This window comes from Mytilus californianus, unplaced genomic scaffold, assembly GCF_021869535.1.
Source record: "Mytilus californianus isolate M0D057914Y unplaced genomic scaffold, xbMytCali1.0.p SCAF_13, whole genome shotgun sequence".
In the NCBI taxonomy this organism is placed as follows: Eukaryota; Metazoa; Mollusca; class Bivalvia; order Mytilida; family Mytilidae; genus Mytilus; species Mytilus californianus.
In genome coordinates, this window is record NW_026262615.1 from 17,763,417 (window position 1) to 17,771,808 (window position 8,392).

Consider the following 8,392-nt stretch of genomic DNA (forward strand, 5'->3'; position numbering starts at 1 on the left):
ATTTGAGACAAGCAAAACAAACATAAAAAAACGAAAGAGAAAACTTCATATAAACTATTATTATGAAATCTATAAATGAAAACGTACTTTAACCGACGTGGCAATTCTAATATTGTTTTACGAAAGGAGAAATTTCCATGTGGAATCCTTTATGGATGAGAATTGATTTGTTTAATTTGTTACAAAAAAATCCTGCACGCACCGAATGCAAGCAAAAGCAAAGGAACAACGCTTTTATCAAGGTTCTTCATCTTTTCTTTTCTGTAGTTTTTTTAGTTAGATACATTTATAAACAGAGAGCCCTTAGTTCGATATCGTCTGTTTAAATATTCTTCGGTTGATAAGATAAAAAAAAAATGCAGTTCTTTAATTTATCCTCAAGAATCAATTTTCAATACTTTTTAGACTAGTTTTAAAATTGCATCTCCATGATCAGTCTATGACTATTTAAACTTTTGACACCAACGTACTGTTGGTTTTGATGTTCACTTGTATTTCCTGAATTTGAATTTTGCATAGTTAGTCTAAAATGTATCTCATTATGGTGATTACAGAAAACGGGTCATTTGCACTGAAATATTATATTTGATTGATTTTGGAAATGCTTCCTTAATGAACAGTGGCAATATAATTCATATATATTTAGGCTCATAACAAATTAACTATTATTACAACAGGTTGGTCCACACAGTGAGTCGGACGTGATGACTGCTACTAGTTAGAGAGTGTTTTTTGGATAATGAAGAAATACCTACAGACACTCCAAAGATTCTTTCATTAACAGTCAAGTTAACGCTTTCCGGATTTAACGTTCTCATTCTGGCTAAGACGTGGCTGATCATCTTTACATCCCGCACAGCTCAACGGACGTACGCTGAGAATGGGTTTTACGGTCAGATTGGAGAAGATCGGTTAATATTTCTATACCCCAGTCGACCCCGTTAGTTCATTAAAATATGTGTTATATTGCGGTCCATTTATCATATTCCGGCTGTCCGACGATGAAATTTTTAACGGTTATTTGTTAAATAACTTTTCATACCTGTACAATCCCTAATATATATTGAATAAGATGGATTTAGTACTGAGAAAATGCTGTTAACACTTTCAAATAACTTGCACCTTCCTCCAGTTCTGTATTCAATATGGGAGCACTTTGATCTCACCAAACATTTGTACAGACACGTGTCTTTGTCAACATCATTATATTCGATTATTTCAACTCCATCTCCGATTCTGACTTGATAGGTTTCACCAAGCAACTGAATTGTACAGCCTAGATAATAATGATTTGTAAGTGAAAGAAAAATACAAGTATTCAATTGGCCGTTTCAAAAAACTAAAGGATTATGAGTAATCTCATTGTTCGTACCCCAAAAATGAATATAACGTCACGACATTGGTTGAATTTCCATTGTTTAGAACATTCTTAACCAATCACAACGTTTTGGTGTAAACTTTTGATAATATCATCCAGAATGCATTAGTATCTGAAACGGTGAATTGAATGACTAGTAAATTGTTATTTGTAATGAGAAATGATTTAAACACGTTTATCATGTTTGTAGTTTTGTTTTTCTAACATTTTTGATTCCAGTGCCGCTAACATATACCATATTTTTGGAGGTTTCGGTCAAGTATTGTAAAGTGCATTTTTAAGTCATTTAAAAAGTAAACAAAAAATACCGAACTCCATGGTAAATTCAAAAATGGAAATTTCATAAAAAAATACAAAAATTCAAACGTTATCAACCAACAGAAAGAGTGGAAAACAACTGTCATATTCCTGACTTGATACATGCATTTTCCAAAGAAAATGGTGGGTTAAACCTTGTTTTGTAGCTAGTTTAACCTCCAACTTGTATGACAGTTGTTTATAGTAGATAGTGGATACTTTTGGTTAATGACTATTCCATGGAGAAACTGAATATTTGCTTCAAAGAAAAACTTCCTTTGGCCTGGGATCAATCTTTCAAACAAACAAGTAACCAGAGGTTATCATTCTTCGTCTATTTAATTGCACTTATTATCTGTTTTGCAGATACATTTTTTATCATAGTTTGGCAATAGTATACGGAACTTGTTTTGTTTTTTGTTTTTTTCTTGTATTTTTGTCCCTTTGGCTAATTGATCTCAACTTTATAAATAGCATAAATGAAATGGAATATGAAACAAAGAATAAATTAGCAATGTATGCATAGATAAAAAAATTAAGTTAATTAACACAACTTATTTTACTAAATATTAAGAAGGAAATAAAAAAAGGTTAGTAATATTTAAAATAAACCAGTATATGTACTCACCTGTACAAAGACAAATTTTAAATACCAGCAGGAACAAAACAGGATGTAAATTTAATTTCATGATGACAAAAAACAGAAGTCCAGTATTTTACAGCATATACAATATAAGCAAGACTACAGATATATTTTATACTTTATTTGGTCGATGAAATTTTGAATAGATAAAATTAATTAGATTATAGATGTAGGATTTCAAAAATTAACCAATGTTTTATCATAATGACTATTCAAGTTGTTCAAACTAATTTGATATAAAGGTCATTTTGTTTGCATTTGAAATCATTGTTAGATGGAAAAATGCATTAGCACAGATCAATTATCTTTGTTTTCATTATGATGAGACCATATACAAAATGATTACTCCTGGTTTGGCTACTTTCAATTAGATCAATTATGTATTAGTTAAGTAAATGAAAAAAGACAAAAGGTTTAAAGAGCAAACGATTATATAGTCTGTTAAAATTATATAGGTATATAGTTTATCTGTGATTTCTATATATTCAGGTATCTTTTATTGCATAGATATAATTTTATTTGTGTGAATTAATAAATCAAATATATCATTGTATATTTTCAATGATTCAATGTCAATTCAATTGATTAATTATACATACAACTAATAATAAGAAAATGGAATTCATTTATAAATGTATCTTTATGATTCATCTTTAAAGTTTTGAGTGATAATATAATGATACAAAAAAGCCAATGTATGATATAGTTGTCTTTTATTACAAACATAATAAGTGAAATCTATAAAGCAAATTTATATATTCATTGCACAGAGGTAAAGCACTATATAAAAAGCAAGTAATATGAAGCACTATATGTATAATGTTGAAAAATACAATATTATGTTTATATATTTCAAAAGTCACAAATCATAATATTTCACGAAGTCATTCAGATCAAATAAAGTAGATGATATGCTGCGTCAAAGTAGTCTATCACGTTGATGAGTCCATAAAATTGAGAATGGAAATGGGGAATGTGTCAAAGAGACAACAACCCGACCATAGAGCAGACAACGGCCGAAGGCCACCAATGGGTCTTCAATGCAGCGAGAAACTCCCGCAACCGGAGTCGTCCTTCAGTTGCCCCCTAAACAAACAATGACAAATATGTATACTAGTTCAGTGGTAATGGACGTCATACTAAACTCCAAATTATACACAAGAAACTAAAATTAGAAATAATACAAGACTAACAATGCAAGAGGCTCCTGACTTGGGACAGGCGCAAAAATGCAGCGGGGTTAAACTTGTATTTTGAGATCTCAACCGTCCCCCTATACCTCTAGCCAATGTAGAAAAAAACAAACGCACAACAGTACGCACAGTAAAACTCAATTCAAGAGAAGTCCGAGTCCGATGTCAGAATAGGAAACACAAGAAAATAAACAAAATGACAATAATACATAAATAACAACAGACTACTAGCAGTTACTAACATGCCAGCTCCAGACCTCAATTTAACTGATTGAAAGATTGTGTCTTCATCATATGAATATCAGGCACAATCCCTCCTGTTAGGGGTTTAGTATTATACCATCATAAAATATATGAGAAGAACATAACCCGTGTCATGCCAACAACTGGTTTTAGAATAAATATGTTTAATTCCGATGCAAAGACCCTATAAGTGAATCAATATTAAAGACAAAATATGCAATCTTTAATGACCTGACAACAGTATCGTAACTATATCCCTTCTTAATAAGTCTGTTTAAAGGTTTTGTTAGCTTTTGAGGTGAATACTGACATTTTTGTGCTTTGTAAAGAATATTACCATTAAAGATTGGATGTGAAATACCCGAACGTATAAGATGTCTGCATGTTGAGTTATATTTACGAATGATGTCCTTATACCAATGATAAAATTCAGTAAATGTTTTGACTAGTTTATGATATCGAAAACCCTGGTGTAATAATTTTTCAGTAATACATAAATTTCTCTAGCTAAAATCTAATACGTTGTTACATACACGAGCGAATCGTACAAGTTGAGATATATAAACACCATAAGATGGTGACAAGGGAACGTCACCATCTAAAAATGGATAATTAACGATAGGAAATGAAAAATCATCTCTTTTATCATAAATTTTTGTATTAAGCTTCCCGTTAATGATATAGATATCAAGATCGAGGAGAGGACAGTGGTCATTGTTAGTATTAGTTTTATTTAAAGTAAGTTCAACAGGATAATGGTATATGTCTTTCAGTAGCTAAGTCTGGTGTCTATTACTCTGTATTGGCGTCTTTTTGTTGGACGGGCGTCTCCTGCTGGATACTGAATAATTGTACAATATGTTAATGCTTGTTTCTTCTTCAGTAGTTCGATGATCTCGTAGCTGTTAGGATGGGCATGTTAAGTCTCTTTTTAATATTTTCCATGTGTCATTCGGTCAAATAGTTGTTCCATAAAAATCGGTATCCTTTAACTCTGTCACGTGGTCGATAAATATTGTTATAGCGGGTACGTTGTCAGTTTCGTCGATGTCTTCCAGAGTTGTAAGCAAAACATCTCACAAAAGAGTGAGAAATTATTAATAGCTTGGATAAATTGATAAAACTTGCTTTAAAAACTTAGCTCTCGTAATTATTGATTGAAACAAAACAATGCAATTATTAGTTAGAATTCATTGTTGTATTTTTTAAAAAAATTTCAGAAAAGTGAAACGATGAATAAGGGAAAATAAAATCAGGAGAAATTTTGAAAGGCACTTATTCGGCTTTCTTAAGTTTCTTTATTTTACTTTTTATTTTTTTCAAGCTTAATAAATATAAAAAAATAAGGAGATGTGGTATGATTGCCAATGAGACAACTATCCACCAAAGTTCAAATGAAGTTGATGTAAGCAATTATAGGCAACAGTACGGACTTCAACAATGAGAAAAACCCATACCGCATAGTCGGCTATAAAAGGCCCGACATAAGAAATATGAAACAATTCAATTGAGAAAACTAACGGCCAAATTTATAACAAAACAATTTACGAAAAAACAAATACGACCAACAACAACCACTGAACTACAGGCTCCTGACTTGGGACAGGCACATAAAGAATGTGGCGGGGTAAAACATATACGTGAGCGCTCACCCCTCCCTCTAACCTGGGACAGTGATGAAACAGCACATCATAAGAACAAACTGTAAAAATAAGTTGAAAAAGACTTAACTCATCAGATCGATACAAAGCAGAACAATCAAACAAAAACACAGTAACACATGTATCTAAGACTAAAATATCAATCAGTTCACATCCAACATCCAATGGATTTAGTACAAAGACGTCATTAACAGTCAGAGAAAAACATGACCGTGTGCAATGCAAAAATAAAGCTATCGACAGATTGTAGTACCATTAAAGTGCATATGTATATAACAAAACTATTAAGAATGATTTTGATTTATTGATTACAAAATCAATATTTATACCAATAAAAACAATAAAAACAATGTCTTTCATAAATTCTCAGTTAATAAATTAAACAATTATTATGACAGTAAGAATACATCTTATCAGGTAATAATCTTAGGTGGATTATGCTATTATTTTAAGGTCCTCTTTGGTAAAAAAAACTCCTCACGTGTGTACGTATTTATACATCCCTGGATTTCAAATGATCGGCTATGTAGTGGTGGTTAATTTTTATTGGTTGTTGTTGGATCAAGGTGAAGTGCTCAGAAAGACCCATCAGCTGTCGGCCGAAAAACTGACAATTCCAGTAAATTAAGATCGGATTTGAACGCACCTGCCCTGTGCGGGATTCAAACTTACAACCTTAGTGTTGACAGTCTGTGATACTGTATATAAACTATTTAGACCACTTGGTCACTTAGGCTCCTTATCATGGTCATAAGTTATGAAGTTAGCGATTACATTTAAATAAAGACTGACATTTGTCACATTTTGATAAACACACTAAAGTTTTGTTTTCACTTCTTTCATATAACTGGTGTATCATTGGCAATTATACCATATATCTTTAGTTTTTTTTTTAATATTTCACCTATTGGTAAAATGAAAGTACTCTAATGATTCCCTCTTCCAGAAGTTGAGATGAGTTCCCGCAATCGGGACTTGTTTGCTTCAGGATAATTCAAGAACAAAACTAAAAAGAATTGCGTCAAAAACAACTTATAAACTTTTAATTTGACAGCACAAATGAATTCTCTGTAAATATAATTTTGTTATTAGAAATTAAAAACTTACACAAGATAGATCCTTGTTGTTATTATCAACTTCTCTTCTTTTCTCTCTGGAAAAAAAATCAGAGCGTTTGATCTAATTCAATGGTTTGTATATCGCCCTTGTCCTAATTCAAATTGGTATGCATTAGTACACCAATGAGCTTTTGCTCATTGTTGAAAGCAGTACGATTTTCAATACTTGCTTAAATCTGCTCAACTTGGACTCTGTTTGATAGTTGTCTCATTGACAGTCATTCCATATCACACCTTTAATATTGACACATATTTATTCATTCCATTTACTTTCATATCATGTAATATTTAATTTTAGATGTAACACGTCTTCTGACTGGCTGAAAGTTTTTTGTCTATCAGCTCATGTGACCGTGACGTCTTCGACGTTTTTTTCATGATTTACTCCTTAAAAATGGAATTTAATTAAATCATAAGGAATGACTGTAATATTGTTTTCTGTCTATTCGAAATAACGCGTGTTATTCAGTGTGCACCACATTTTTGATGTTATTTCTTCATATGTATAGACAGAAAAAATATTACAGTCATTCCTTCAAATGTAAAAGTAAAATAAAAAAAAACCGAACTCAAAGGAAAACTCAAAACGGAAAATCCTTTTCAAATGGCAAAATCAAAACTCAAATACATCAAACGAATGAAAAACAACTGTCAACTTGATACAGGCATTTCCCCGTGTAGGAAATGGTAAACCAAACCTGGCCCCATAGCCAGATAAACCTCTCAGTTTTATGACAGCCGCACATAACTCCTACGTGTATATAGATGCTATTTTCTGCTCTTGTTGTCTCTTTGACGCATTCTCCGTTTATATTCTCAATTGTATGCAAGACTTTCTCAAATTTGTTTGAAATTTTTTTGAAATTGTTTTTGAAATTTTTTAAAAAGGTTTAGCTGGCTATGGGGCCAGGTTTGGGCTACCATTTCCTACAGTACCAAGTGCCCCGTTCTTCTAGTGAATTTGATATGCAGTTGCAGTAAGTTTGTTTAACTTATACTGTTTACGTCTTAACATTTAGGAAAAATGATTTCATATGGCAAAATTTGGGGTACTTTGCTAATTTGCATAGCGGCCATATTGCCTTATTATGCCGGCAGCCATTACAATAGGATTGTATATGCCCCTAAAATTAAATGCAAATATGCCAATTCCCAAGTCGAATCAACAATTTGTACGCATATAGGTGAATTGTACATGTTGTTTGCCCTCTGCTCGTGTACAAATGAACATTGTCTACTTTGACAACTTTCGGTCTTTTCAGTTTGAAAATCGGAAGCGTCACCGTATCATAATTTCTGTCTAAAATAACGATTTTTCGTGAAAAACAAGATTGAAAATAGAAATAAAGATACAAAGAGGCATTCTTCATAATTTGTCCGCATATAGGGAAATACCTTGAAGGGTGAATTTTCAGGTTAAATAACTTTTATCTCACCTGCTTTCTTAAGTTTTCGGCTAAATTCTTTTAAAAACATGATGATTTCATCCTTTCCATTCCGTAAATAGTAAAATTTTAATCATTTGTCCTTCAAATTACACAAAATATTTGTAAATATCCGCCAAAGGAAGTTTTCAAAAACACGTTAGTTTTAGATCCAAAACGGATAAAAGACTGGAATATCCGCAAATTTGATATAATTTATATTTTCAATCTACAACTTAGGGAAGTAATTTAATCAAAAGGGCCTAAGTCACGTGGTGCAAATCATATGAATAAAGTACCTAGGATTTTGCCATATGTTGATACTTATATGTATTCAGCTGAATATGAGGATGATCAGATAAATGATAAACAACTATTTTTGCAGTATATTTACAGAGCCATTTTCTATGTTATTTATATATATATTGAATATTT